We start from the raw sequence: 16,234 nt of genomic DNA on the forward strand, positions 1-16,234 counted from the left end.
TGCTCGTTTGTTATCGATGCGCAAAAGTGAATCCAGAAAAATTTCTACAGTATTAGTTGATCGCTTATTCTGTATTACTTTTTTCAATGAAAAAAAATATTATGTTGGAATTTCGAAAACAACATTTAAAAAGAAATGTGCGAACCATACAAAAATTGTTTAGTATTAATTAGTACGCGAATAACAAGTACCACAAAATCAAGAATTCTAGTTCTACTTTGCATGAAACATGGAAACAAATTTAAAATTGTGCGCTTTATTGTGATGATTCACGGGTCAATATAACACAAGGTTTTTAAACAAGAAAAAGTTGAAGACTAAAATAGCCAAAATGTTGAACGTCTGATAAACAAATTTTAATTATTTTATACCACTAACTTACTGATCATATTTGCGAGTGAAGATAAAGAAAGCAACGATTCGAGAATAAAGATGAAGCCACCGTATTGGGGGTTTAATTAGTTATTTAATTTGTTTCCGGTCTGTGAATTTATATAAATTTGGCGCCATCTTATCATAACAAACTTGATCGTTCAAAGTTGGTAGAAAAAAATATTGTTGTTGACAGATATTTCTTTAGTTTAAAAAATTTTACATGAAGGTTATAAAATGCTGTTACTACTATCGTACGTAAAATATTCTGGGTTACCTCCAGTCAAGGATCTAATTTTTGATGTTAACTGATAAGTACAACCAAAACCTACTTATTTTCACATTATACAGCTATGAAAATTCTGTAAAACCGCTGCTTTGAAGATATATGGATATGTAGTTGAAAAATATAGTGTTTATTTGTTATTTTGATAGTTGTCTTAGTAGATTTTAGGATTTACAAATCTATAAAAATTCTTGTCTCGCAAAACCATGGTTTGTCCTGGCGGAGACACCATCAGGGTCTTGTGGCCCCTGAGCCTTTATTACAGAGTGCCCAACAGAATGCCACTATCAACTTTTCAACAAAGCAAAATGCCCGGGGAACGAGGTTGTTTTGATACCTTAATTAAAATAATCAAATTTTATATTTTGTAAATAATAAACTTTTAATTACCAAAGTTTATAATTTCAATACCGAAACGTTTAATAAAAGAGCCTTAAATCTTCGTTCAAATCGCATTTGAAGTGAATGTGTCAAATGGATTTATTAAAACGAAATTTATTTAAGTGGTGCAAACTTCTTTTTTATTTTTTACATTGTATTGTATCAAGGCTTTGTACACAGAAGACATTTAAATACGAAAAAAGCGCTGACGTCTGCAATATATGGTTTCGTTATAAACGACCTGAAAAAACCGCTTGGTCAAGCAAAGAAGATTTTATTTACACTCATTTTGTTCACACGCACCCCAATATCATTTTAAAGGATGAAGTCTCGTTATACACAATCACAGCTGATGAAGCCATATTTGTTAATTGTGGCAAGGTGGATGTGTTTGATTCCCGTGTTAATCCATTCACTTTTAATGCTCAATTTATTTCCGCTGTTCAACTTATAATTCTACCCATATCATCTTTTAATAAAATATCAAAATGTATACCAATTCCCAAAATCCCCATCGTTCATCTTGCAAGTCATGGACGTTGCGGCTCCACAATTTTATCACAGGTGTTTCAAGCTGTACCCAAAGCACTTTCGATTTCTGAAATGTTAGTATTTTCTGGAATAGCAGAACTTTCGCGGAGTGGTGAACACGACGAATATTTTTTAAAACAACTTTGTTTTAGTACAATAATGTGTATGTTAAAACATGCCAATAGTCGACAATCATCTTTAGTTTTCTTCAAATGTCAAAACATTGTTGCGTACATCACCGATCTTTTAATTGAGGTGTCGCCCTCCATAAGTCATCTGTACATGTACCGACAGCCAGTACCATTTGTTAGATCCTATGAGAAATTGAGCTTCATTTTTAAATTCGCCCATTTGTCTGCAGATCTTGCTATGATATATAGTGGTATTGGGTATAACAAGATCTTAATGGACTATCCCACCTATACTGCTAATTACGTTAACGAATTGAGTTATTTCTCAAGACTTGCACTTGCTTGGATCACAGGAGTAGCAGCATATAACAAGCTGTTATCAAAAAGATACAAAATACGATCTGTGAAGTATGAAGACTTTTTATCCAACCCAGAAGAAACGATTCTAGCTTTATTTAAATATGCAAATGTACCCATAAGTTATTTACCAGATCTTAAATCTGTAATGTCTAAAGATTCACAAGCTGGTACAATGTATTCATCACGTGGTGTAGATAAACAAAGTCATGAACATCGTTATACGAAAATCACAGAAAAGTTAAAATGCGAAGTTGATAAGTTATGTTATGATTTTAAAGTACCATTGTTTTGGGATGATGTTCATTTAGACAATAAACTTGGTTAAAAGAAATATAAGATTGGTAATTTTAATGGTGGTATGGCCGTTACAAACTTGATTAGATACAATTTTTCATCGTGCCATTTCTATTAATTGTTTAGTAAGTAGTCGTTAGCGCGTGAAAAAATCTAAAGGTTCGCCCGTCCTTTTAGTGCGTTTGAAAAATACATGTTAATGCTGGCTAATGAAACAAGAATTGAGTCAAATGCTAGTGAAAATTGATTTAGCTTTGTTTGAACACCTACTTGAGTGGCGGCCTGGATTTATGTAAACCATTTTAGGACATTTTATTTATTTAAACAAGTTAGTCCATTTTTTTTGCAAAGTCACTAAGAAATGGGCGTCATTTGTTTTTTTAACGGTTTTTAACGGTATTTCACAAGCCACTACGCCTTAATGAATATTCTCGCCTTATTCGACTTACTTGTGTTAATATTACGGGAGTTATGGTTTTTGCGGTCACATGTGACCATTATTTATATTTTTCACCCCCTAATACAACAAGTCAGTCGAAGTACAGTGAGATTAAAATAAGGGGTATACGCTACAATTTTTACAGTGAGTTAAAGCAAATAACTGAATTTTGTGCCCCCTAATAAAACAAGATGGGAAGTTAACCGTAGAATAATCAAGCAGCTTCTTACGTATTACGCCATATCATTGAGGAATATGCGCTGAACTATATAGTACATGCATGTGTGTCTTATGTGTAGAAATTCTATAGAAATCCCCCCCAGAGCATATTACGAAAGCCACCCTGACAAATTTTTGTGCTTAAGCGAAATTCTTTTTTAAAATTGCAACAACAAGGCTTTTGACAAAAATTAAGTAAGTACACCATTCGACTAGCTTGACATACCCTAAATCCGCCACTGCTTCAAACTTTTACTGAAACCTTAAAAACACAATGGCTGTGGCGTGTACCGTAATAATTCTAATTTAGTGCGGCCTCTAATTAGTGCGGATGGCCTTTTTTTCGAAAATTGAACAATTTATTTCCCTCTTATTATTAGTGCGGATAGAATGTTGGTAATTTTCAATTTTCCTCTAATTTAGTGCGGGAAGGGTCAAAAATTCCTCTAATTATAGTGCGGGTTGACATTTTTCCTACCAAAAAGAAAATTAAATCTTTTTCGTATCACAAACTTTAACTTTAACTATAAAAAAAGATTACAAAATGAAAGGGTCCTCTTTCTTCGTTGTCATCATTTTGGAGATGTGTGCATGCATTCTCCATGCAGCTGGCGTAAATGGCACCATTTCTGACATGGTTTTTGTCTGTGGTTGTTAATTAAGAATTTATCAAAAAATAATATGTGTATTTTTTTCCCTCTTATTTAGTGCGGTAATGATAAAAAATTTTTCTAATTATAAGTGCGGTCTTGAGTTGATGATTTGATGGTAATTTATCTCCTCTAATGCGGCATGTCCAAAATAATTATTTTTTCGGCCGCACTAAATTAGAATAATTACGGTGGTACTCATCAATCTTCCAAAAAAAAATAGTGAAAAAAATAATATATATATAAGCGTTGGAATTGACGCTGGCTGTTACCTGTAATAAATTATTTCTTGCCTATTAGCCAAATTCATACGGCGCGGTCAAGTTCGTCTGAATTCACTTGTAGGGAAAAAAATCATAATGGCGGCGATTGTTTCGATGTACTTGGCTAGATAAATAATAATAAATCGAAGAAAAACGTTGTATATTGCAAAAGTATATAGTTTATTTATGATATCGATTATTAAAGTTTATAAACATGGACAATACAAAGGATGTTAGCAATTATAGCTTTGAAGAATGTTCAGAATGGCTAAAAAATATAGGTCAGTGTGCCACAGGAAATGTTCAAGAACTGCAGATAAAAATTAGAAAGTTTATGCGATATCCTCGTTTAGTAAAACGTCTAGAAGACAAAGCAAATAAAAATTACAAGTTTAGTTGTAGCTTAGATCCCACAGATATTCCTCCAACTACAGCTAAATGGTGTAAAAAGGATGAGGATCTACCACTTATCAATGAAGATATATTTAAGAACTACTGCAAAATGAAAACATATGGTAGTTTAGGCCAGCAAGAAAAGGCTATTAGAATGTTACAGAGTAGAAAGATAGTAACTGTTAAAACTTTAGTTGATAATTTGTGTACATATGTAAAAGCAATGGTCAAAAAGTCATATGGTACTGAAGCAAGGCCAGCAGTGCTTGTTTTTGAAAATGGGTACCCTCAAAAAGCTCATTGCAGTTGTCCAGTTGGTGCAAGTGGCTTATGCTGTCACGTTCTTGCAGTTTTGTTATTTTTAAAACATTTCAACGACACTGGCAATCAAATTTTGGAACTGACTGTGACACAACAGTTACAAAAATGGCATCGGCGGTCTAAAAAAGGCTCTATTCCAATGGTTCCATTGAAGGCTATAAAAGTTAAGTCAGCAAATGTAAAAAAGAAAAATGGAAAAGTTGTTCTTAATGCTGCAGATCCAAGTGAATCTTATTTTAAAAGAGATGTCACTTCAATTATGAAAACTTTAAAGGAAAAACTCAAAAATGAAAAACCTGTAGAACAGCATGTCTACCAAGTGTTAATGAAAACTGATTTGGGAAAAACTACCTCACTTGGCCAACAGCTCCAATACAAATACACATTAAAACTAGCCAATGCTTTAGCTGATCATGACTATTGTGGTGTAGCCTTATACAATGAAAATATTATAAGACATGACATTAACAAAGAGCAAAGAATAGTAGAATATGTCCACAAACCAGTTTCTAAAACAAACACTACCAACATAATAAACAAAATAGTTAATCAAAATAAAGTTGCTGTCCAAATTGAAAAATCGTTTACAGTGTATACTCATAAAACAGATGAAATTAAAAATTTACATGCTGATATCAATAAACAAATGAACCCAAGTAATAAGGAAGTAATAATAGACATCAGTTTTTTAGAAGCTCCAAAGCCATGTGGTACAAATTATTTTAATATTTCTCAGAACACCACTGAGTGGCAATCTGCTAGATATATGAAAATTACTGGTAGTAGACTACCAGCCCTTCTTGGTATTTATGGGCGAAAAAAGTTTCAAGAAATGTGGGATGTTGTGAAATTGGGTAAACCTGAAAAGGATATATCTTTCATACCAAATATAGCCCGTGGTCAAAAATTTGAGAATGATGCTATCAAAAATTTTCAGTTAAAGTCAAAAGCAACTGCACAAAAATGTGGATTTTTTACAGATCTAACTGACAACCATTATGGTGCAAGCCCTGATGCACTTGGCCCTGCAGGAATTTTATTAGAAGTCAAGACAAGAGGACAAAAAAATGATGGACCACTGGAATCACTTAATGGCTTTTCACAATACTTTGTGCAGTGCCAGTTGCAAATGCAGTGTACTGATGCAGAATTCTGTATCTTACAATCCTATCACCCAGAGACTGTGAACAGTAATTTCTTTATGATAAAACGAGACTACATCCTTATGCAAGCACTTAAAGATGTCACAAATTCAATTTTAAATAATGAAAATCTTCTTCAATGGGAACATAACGATGTCAAAGAGCTACAGAGCTTTGGAATAAAAGTAGTTGGCACACATGTTGATTTTGAGAAACTAAAACCACTAAGAGCGTACCTTGGCAAACTTTCAAAATCTGTTAAAAAACTTTTATTTTCTGATAAACTTGATATAATTCCGTAAAATGTTTATTAATAATATTATATATATATATATATATATATTATATATTATATACACATAATAAAATATTTACTCACGAGGACCTATGGGTGGCATAGTAAGATTTACTATATGACATAACATTTGCCAAGTTGAGGATAATATGTCTATTCTATTCATAGGCCAAACTGTATTTAATATTGACCAATCTCGAACTCTGCCAATAAAACGTTCCACATGGATCCTCGTAGCAGCTATGTCAAAATTGGATGATACGTCTTTTTCAGAGAACTGATCACAATTTTTTTGTTTTGGCCTGTTTAATGTGATACCTTTTAGAGCACAATGCTCTTGAATGGAAAACCCACGATCACTCATTATTTCATGCTCCTCTTCAACAAAACGAATGGCATCTGTTTTTTCTGTAATATCACTATCTGAAATTGACCCAGGATAGATATCGCTAAAAAGAATTCCACTGCCATGTGGGGAAATACCAATTAATGCTTTTCCAGTTTGTGTATTTTTATAGTTGGAAAACATCAAAGAATTTAACTCATAATTTGAGGCACGTTGAAATTTAAATTCAGTGGCATCAATGACTAAATCTGTTAAACCATGGCCAGTTTCAATAAAACTTTTAGGCATTTTCTTCATTAAAAAACCAGAAGGTGGTTTTAAGTCAATTTCATTGAAAATACCAGCAACAAAAATAACCCAGCCAATAAATATCCGTTGCATGGTGCTTTTAGATATATCCATAAAAAATGCCATTAAACCTTGATGAACACCATGACGGCAAATAGTCAGGACAGCTAGTAATTCTGTTGCTTTATCTAGTGATCTATTTAGTGATGTGTGGCAACAGTCAGGATATGGGATCAGGTGAAAGTAAGGCATAAGACAGTCTAATAGCATGTTAAATTGGGACATTGTTAAACCACATAAATATTGAAAATTTGACGGATTTTTAATGTTAGAAAAAGTAAACTGTTTTGAAGTAATAGACATATTATCAGAACGTATTTTTCTGTTATTATTTACCAATAGCTTGTTTTGAAATTTCATAGTTGCAAGTTCCTTATTTAACCTGGCGATTTTTTCTTGGGATTCGGTAAGCTCTTTATTTAGTCTTAAAATTTCAGCATTTGCTTTTTCCAATTTTTTTCTGTATTGTAACTTTGAAGGGTTACGTTTTTTAGAAGAGATATATGTACTAGACTTTGTTAGGGTTCTTCGTGCTTTTGATGAGCATGGAGTATTTATATTTTGGTTCATTATATTTCTGGCAGTTACCAACTTTTGTTTAGCATTTCTTAATCTTTTTTTGTAAAGTTCTGTGGCTGATTTTTTTACCAAGTTATTAGCATTCTCATATTTCTGTTCAAGCTTTTGGAAACTTCTTTCTGAAACGACAACATCTGGCAAGTCTGTCACTGATAATCTCTTATTGGAGCTCCAGTGTTCACAGCAAATATACCCATTATTCCAGTTAATACCATCTGTTTTTAAAATCTTCCGATATTGCGATTTTAAAGATTCTAATCTTGGTAAACGATAAAATTTTAAAGGTTTCCCATCAATACCCAAAGTTGTGTGGTTGTTGAAACACAAGGCTGATGCACAAGACCACTTAACCATTGTTTGTTGTAGTTTTTAGCTAGCTAACGTTTGTAATGACACCTTCCAGTATATTCGGAAAGGTCTTCACCAAGTGTTAAACTATACGATTATGCAGCTAAATGTTTATAATAACGTTATAACATAATTTAAAGCTGGACGTTTTGTGTTTAACTCCATTTGCTTCACTTTAGAAGCCCAACAAACCCCCCATTATGGATTTTTTTCCCCACAAGCAAAACATTAGCGCCCATTCCTCCGGCCTATGAATTTGGCTAATTCGAAAAATAGATATGCAACCTTGTCTCGGGGCTATTTTTCTTTTTAACAATGTCGGGCAGCGAGAAGGTTCGCTGTGGAGAGGGCGAGGTTGATAGATTCATATGTATGATCAACCGAGAATTATGTTTCTAAAACTAGAGAAAATTATCTTATTTTTTGCGTAGCTAAGCCAGCGAGCGAAGCAAGCTGAGTGCAAGCGAATCCCATTTGCCAATTATGCAAGCGAAATTATTTCTTACCAAGGAACTTTTTAAAAAAGTTAGTCAGGTGTCCACTTATGACCTTTAGTTCAGTTCCGCTTATTACCTCCAGATTAAAAAGTATTTTACCTACCTACTGGCGTATTTCAAAGAAGATTGGCTTTTTGGCCCGAAATATGCAAATACAGTTCACTCTCTCTATATATCAAATATTTCTATAATTCGAACGATTGCTCAGTCACCATCAATTTATCTAATTCGAAACTTTCTATAATTCCAACAGTTTTTCAGTCCCTTCAACACGATTCTCTCCCTAATTCGAATTTTAGAGTGTTGTTTGGTGTCGACCTAAGAGAAGCACCAGGTGATGTAACTCGTATTGTCGAAAGAGATTATCTCTCCAATGTAAAGCAATCAAATATTCAACAGCTTTTCAATAAAGTTTCTTTTTTGTGTAAACTATGAAAATAAAGATTGAATGAAATTTGAATTATGTTTTCTTGACTTTAAAATTAACGTAATTTCTCTCTGTAATTCGAATTTTCACTTTCTGAAGCTGAAAGTTCGAATGATAGAAATTTTCTATAAGGAAAATTGTAAGGTTTTGTCATTTGAGCAGAGGGAAATAAAAGAATTTTTATTGAAGTTTAACCTCTTTTCGTGTTCTATCCTGGCTCTTAATTTAAGTTTATAGAAAAACAGTCTGTGCGAGGGAAAAAGAAGAAATGAACTCAGGCTTGTAACGATATTACTTTAATTTTCTTCGATACTAATCCTTTTTTAATTTATCTTTTATATATAGATAGCTAACGAATTTACCGAATCTGAATTTTTTTTCTCTTTTCACTAAAACAAAATCCCGTCTTTTATTTTTTAGATTACTCAAACAGTACAAAATGATGGCGATAGTAATAGTTTTAGTGTTTTAGTATAGAAATATTCTTTAACAAAAATTGTAAAGACCTTTAAATTTGCCCACACTTTAAGAAAATGTTTAAAAAACTCCCTCTTCTTGTATCTTGTCATTGTTTTGTAATTTAACTTAGTTTAGCTAAAAAATAATGAAATGTCATTAATATTGTTATTGATTGATAACTGTCAAAAGTCAACACGTAGGGTATTTTGATTTTGTTGACCTTATCTAATAAAAACATAAAGAAATCAAACTCAAAACGATGTTTGTCCGTTATGGTGTAATGTTCAAAAGTTTAATATTTTTAACTTGAAAGACACTACATTGCGGTTCATGCATAATGAGTACCGTGTATCGAACGCCAATATTGCGTTTTAATTTTTATCGAATGAGTTTATCGCATAGTCGAATGAGTTTATTGCATAATCAAAGGAATTTTATAGCCTTTTCGCAAAACCGCATTGATTTAACGAATATGAATTCACAGAACGCAGTATTGGCGTTCGATAACCGTGCTCTGTTTTTATTGTTCTTGTTGTTAATATGATAGAAAAATTTCCAGTTTATCCTAAAAAGCTCTTTTTATTAGAATGCTTATTCTCCGAACTTTATAGGAAGCATTCAGTGAAATAATCGTTCAGTTCAAATAGTAAGCGCCCAGAGAAGTAGTGCCATAATTAAATACTCAAATTCTTAAATCAAAAACACGGAAACAGAATGAAGCAATTATGTAGGGAAAACTTAGCAATTCTCTTTGTAATGTTTTTTATAAAAAATTAAATGTGTATGCCGTTTTACTTGCTGAAAAACAAATTCGTTTAAGATTCGCGATTTTTTACATCTGGTACGGAATAGAACCCCTACCCCTATTGTAAAAAAAAATCCTAAAGATCTGTAAACTGATACAAAAAACTCTTCTTCCTGTTTGCGCCGTCGGTTATAATTTTTCGCTTATGAACGGAGAGGATCTTTTCCGCTCTGCAACCCTTATATATTGATAACCCGTTCCTGAATTAAGTTTCATTTCTGACTCTTTTAGAATGATGTTGACCGTTCGGACAACAAGCCCCCGCCCGATGGGAGATAAGGATTTGTTTGTGGCACGTGTTTGTAAATTTTAGTGACTTTTTGTGACCAACGCATGAAATGAAAACAAAAATGGTAAACATAACAGTCGGAACGAACGAACGAACGAACGAACTCATCACGTGGACGAACCCAGTTAAACAAATCACGATCAATCAAGGGCAAAAATCTTTATTTTTTCAAAGGAATCTGATTGTTTTAAAGAAATCTTTGTCCTTTCAGGACGAATAATTTTTTTTCCAAATTTTTTGTTAAGTAATTGATGATTGTCTCTATTTATTAGCTAGCATCTCACAACCACAAAAGAACCTCCAGCTAGATAGATAGATAGATGTGCATATTTTACATGGCTACCTCACAAATATTGAAGGATATACCCTGTCTATTATTTCCAGGAGGGGCCATGGGTTAGATGGAGAGTCCTAGAGTATTTAATGCTCTTTTTTAGCTATGCAGACCGAATTTAGGGCCCACGCTCTCTAATAGACAACTCCTGGCAACATCCAACACAGCCCACACTGTGCCATCTTCCCAATTTCCCTCACATGGCTTGGGTTAACCTATGGGTTAGCTATGGTAACATTCACTCACTCATGTTGAATCGCCGTCAAGAGGAATCGAACCCCAGTCTCTTGCACATAAAGTACGAGAGCTATAACATTTCCAGAGGGACTCCCTATCTAAGCCATGACTTATGCTCATTTTAAGCTAGGCAGACTTTTTAAGTGTCTGTGCTCTACCAGACAACTCCATGAAACATGCAACAGCCCACACAGTTTGTCATCTAGAGCAGCTTTAATTCCATATCATTTATAGTCTGGGATATAAATTACGAATATATTCTGGCAAAGAAATACTGGTCAAATGTTCCTAAAATATTTTTTTTTCTAAGTTATATGTATAATAAATTCAGGTAAATGTATTGTTTGCCCCCAGATGTGATGTCATCATTGCTACAAGAATAGTTATAACTTATATATGTTCGCATCCTGAAGACCCTGCAAAAATGTGTCGGTCGGGGGTATTTTCCGGGGATTTTCAGATCAACTTTGTTCCCAGCGCCAAAAACAGTATAGCGCAACTTGACATCATTTGCAGACCCTTTTTCGCCGCCCTGTGAACTGTCAGTAGCCACAAAGTACCCTAAAGGAAATATTTTTTACGGGAATTAATCTTTGCAAGTTTTTGTCAATTTTGCGAAAATTAGTTCTTGCTAAGATTCCTTTTTTTTTAAATATCTTGCAAAAATTTATTTTCTGGTTTTTTTTTGACTTGCCGACTCAGGTTTTTATTACCCAAAGTGAGTCAGTCGGAGGATGCAAACATAACATTTTTTGATGGTGGCCTTAAGTGCATCTCAACTCAAATGTTGCTTCAAATCTCTATACAGGTGAACCCACTCTATATTTGCTATTGTGCCAAACAAAATTTGTGCAAAATAGTTTTGTGCGGAAATTAGTATGAATAAGGTACTAAAGTTGTAAGTGCACATAAACGTAGATATGTTGCTCTGATGACGCAGATGTGTATTGTTCGGCATCTAAGAATTCTTTGCAGTATGGTATATAAAAGATTAGAACCATGTTGGGTTGTACGGTGTTAGTATTCTTCTTTAAAACCTCTTGAATTCCATGCTCTTACCAATATCAGAGCATATGAATTTCAGGGTTGGACACCAGTCAGTGTAATTTTCAAATACATATTTTATGCTAATCACGATGGTAAGAAGCCTAAACAATGCCATATTTGATTCTAAAATTATCAAAACACTATATCATAAAAAACTTAAACTTCTTAAACAAAAGTGTATTCCGTTCTAAAATCTAAAATAAGCTGTTTACTATACTAATTTGAAAGTGTATTACGACAAAAATCGATATAATAAGAAAATGTTCAAACAATCAATTTTTGTTAACATTAAACAAGACCTTACAATCTTTCTTCTAATCATCATCATTGTTCTCGGCTTTCTGTTTTTCATGCTGGCATGAAAATGGACAGGGTATATTAATAACCATTTTCCAATCTAATCTAGACTGTGTTGGAAACTATTAAGTCTCTACACTTTCTTACCTAATGTCAAAAAAATAAGGCATAGAGCAAAAACATGGTCAAGCAAAAAATAACGATTTTAAAAGAAAACACTCTTCAAAAAGTCAGAAAGATCACTGTCTTTATTCAATCTCATTCAGCAGTTTGTTGAAGAAGTATTATCCTTTTTATTTAATTGTGGTCTTTTTTTATTTTAACTGCAGTCTTATTTTTATCATTGGAGTGATGCAAATGTCACATAGAGCATAGTCTTTATAGTCCAAGTTTTTTATTCTCACAAATTTCTGTTCTATTTGATCTGAAAACATAATTTTAAAAACGTTTCACATGTTTTAATGTCCGGAATTTCTTATTTACTTGCATGAGAACTAGGTTTTTCTATATACATAAGAAATTGTTATTTGTATTAGGGTGAACTTAGCTTTAACCTCTTTACAACATAATGTAAAAAAAAAAAATTCAGTACACATTTTTATTTTATTTAATTTTTATTTAAACAATATACTGACAAATTCTTAGAAAAGGAGATATTAAAAGAGGGTAATGTTTTTTCAATTAGGTAAATTTCCCTTTTTTGTAAATTGCATTAAAGCATATTAAGTTTTCATTAATAATCATCATCATCATTTTTCTCAGCTTAATATCCGTCTTACATGCTAGCATGGGTTGGACGGGGTATATTAATGACCCTCTTCCAATCTGATCTAGACTGTGTTAGATCTAAACTCAACTTCCTCTGTATCAAGTCTGTCCTTATAACCTCCTGCCAAGTCTTTCTAGGTCTGCCTCTGGGCTTTGCCCCGGGAACTATCAAGTCTCTACACTTTCTTACCCAATTACGTATCCTCCATTCTTTCCAAGTGCCCCAGCCAATTCAATCTTCTTATATGGATAACATCTTTAATTCTATGGATACTTAGCCTGCTTCTTAGCTTATCTGAACCCTTTCTGTCTCTCAGACTGGCGTTACACATCCACATAACCATTCTCATATCATTCCTTTCTAAACGGTCAAGACCTGCCTGCTTCACTGCCCATGTCTCACTACTGTACAACATAACACTTCTTACACAGGCCTCATACAGCCTACCTTTTACATCAATTGACAAGACTCTGGAAGGAAGTAACTATCTGAACTTTTTCAGAATAAAGCAGAATAATGCTGAAAAAATAATCTTAGGAGTAAAATGATAAAGTTTTTTACAATTTGCATAAAACCAAATTCTTCACTTTATTATTATCAGATTTATATTCCTGAGTGTATATAAATGTCCAATGGTTGGTGGCACATAATGGTTGACAATGTTTATAATACGTTTACTATAGTGGACAAAAATTTATAAAAGTTAGAAAAGAGTTATTTACAATGAAAAACGTTCCAGTTCAGATTTGTTAGGAAATTATGTCATTTTTGCTCTATAGGTAGGATAATTTCATTATTGCAATAAATAGTTATCTTTCTTTTTTGGTTTTAAGGTTGTTGAGGTCTAAAATTAAGTTGCTTTTTAACCTATTCTTCGTAAGCATTTTCTGGTAAAATTAAAACAACTGATATCAATCGAAAACCATAAATGGTTATTTTATTATTATGCTGTTTTTTTTTAGTTTTTTTTTACTTTCAACTTATTCAAACCATTTTTTATTTCTATATTTGGAATTTAATAATGCAGAAAAAATTAGTTCAAATGTTGTAATTCAAAAATGAGTAATGTCAAATCCAGCCCTTCTAGTTCAATTAATTTTCATGAAAATTCAATTTCGCAAATTCAAGGATAATTTGCGAAACTTGCTAAATTTTCTTCCCAAAAAAATTCCTTCCCTTTTGGTAGATCTTCACATGCCATATGTATTATTTGCTCAGTAACTTTGTTTGTTTTTAGAGCATAAAAAACATGACACTCGACTTAGTCAAAGAAAAAGTTTTCAATATTTTAAAATTTTTCCTGAAAGTATTACACATAATTGTTTTCAAAGTTTTCAGTGGGAATAATTGTCAGTATGAAGAAAGTGCATCAATTTTTAAGATATTGCTTCGTTACAAACCACCTGAGAGACTAGATTGGTCAAGCAAGGAAGATTTTATTTGTTTTTACTCAGGTAGAGCTCATCCTAACATCATCTTGGAAGATAAAATATCGCTATACACAATCACTGCTAAAGAAGCCATATTTGTTAACTGCGGCAAGGTGAATGTTTTTGACTCAACAAAAGGTCCCTTTGTCTACAACGTTCAATTTGCTGCTGCTATGGAACTAATAATTTTACCCATATCATCCTTCAATCAGATATCGAAAAGTATACCAATACCTAAGATTCCTATCATACATCTAGCCAATCATGGCCGTTGTGGATCTACAATATTGTCACAGGCTGTAGAAGCTATACCAGATTCACTCTCCATTTCTGAATTGAATCCATTTACCGATATAGCAGAGTTATCTCGGAGTGGTCGGCATGACATAGCTTATCTTAAGGAGTTGTGTTTTAGTGTCTTGACGTGTATGTTAAAACATGCCAATAGCCGAAAATCCTCTTTGGTTTTTTTTAAGTGTCAAAATATTGCTGTATACATTACTGATCTGTTATTGGAATCTTTACCTATAGTAAGCCATGTCTACATGTATCGTCAACCAATATCATTTGTAAGATCCTATGAAAAGTTAATTGCCATTGATAAATCGTCACCTTTATCTGTTAAGGAATGCAAGTTATGGAGTGGGATTGGTCACAATAGAATTATATCAGAATATCCTCTTTATCCATTTCATTATATTGAGAAGTTGAGTTTATTTGCAAAATTTGCTCTTGTTTGGATTACTGGAGCTGCAGCATACAATGAATTGTTAGCTAAAAAGTACAAAATCTGTTCCTTGAAGTATGAAGATTTTTTGGCAAATCCAGAAGATACGCTTTTAGCTTTATTTAAATATGCAAATGTGCCCATAAGTTATTTACCAGATCTTAAATCTGTAATGTCTAAAGATTCACAAGCTGGTACAATGTATTCATCACGTGGTGTGGGAAAAGAAAGTTATGAGCATTGCTATACCAAAATCACAGAAAAGTTAAAATGCGAAGTCGACAAATTATGTTATGATTTTAAGGTGCCATTGTTTTGGAATGATGTTTATTTGGACAATAAAATTCAAACTGCTGGTTGAACACTACATTTATATTGCTTTTCTAAATAAATGAGATTTAATTTTTAAAATTTTTTACGATATGATAGAAAGGAAACCATAATTGACATTATATAGTATGTTTTTATAATAATAAAAAAGAATACTGTCTGTCTATGTAGGAAAAAAATTTGCTAAAAATTATGCTGGATTATCGTCATGTTCACAATGGTTTCACACAGCTTTATTTAAGCTGCCCTGTGTAGTAACTCATTACATTATGCTTACATGTGAATCTGTTGATTTTTTTATGTGTTAACAACTATACTATAATTATAATTCTCTCTTTCTGCCTGTGAGCCAAAGTTGTTTGCTACGATTTAGACCTGGGAATTTGTGGAGTCTAGGGAAACGATCCATATGAATTATATATATTATAATATAAAATTATTATAATTTGAAATATTGTCCAAAGGAAACGATTTATCGTTATCGTCTTTATTGATCCGCGGAAAAATTGCGGAAACGGAACGATTGTTTCCGCCAAATTTCCAGGCCTGCGATTCATTAGAGATGAGTTTACATAAACTTTCTAACAGGCATATTGTTGTGGTTTTTCCGATTGGTAAATTCCCAGGCTTACAACTAGAATAATGATTTTTGTTATCATACATGATAAGTATTTTGTCTGTGTACCAAGAAATATTACCCAGGTCAAAAGTTGAGACCAAGTTTGCAAGGTGATGATGCACTGGCTGATGGTAATATCTTTTGACACCAGAAAATTAGAACTTGTTGTATTTGCTATTTTACAAAAATTTGCATAAGGTTATGTTTATTATCTAAAGATTCCGATTTGAGTTTATTTGTATCTAAAACTATACAGTTATAAAGAGAGA

Source organism: Hydractinia symbiolongicarpus, chromosome 4 (genome assembly GCF_029227915.1).
Source record: "Hydractinia symbiolongicarpus strain clone_291-10 chromosome 4, HSymV2.1, whole genome shotgun sequence".
In the NCBI taxonomy this organism is placed as follows: Eukaryota; Metazoa; Cnidaria; class Hydrozoa; order Anthoathecata; family Hydractiniidae; genus Hydractinia; species Hydractinia symbiolongicarpus.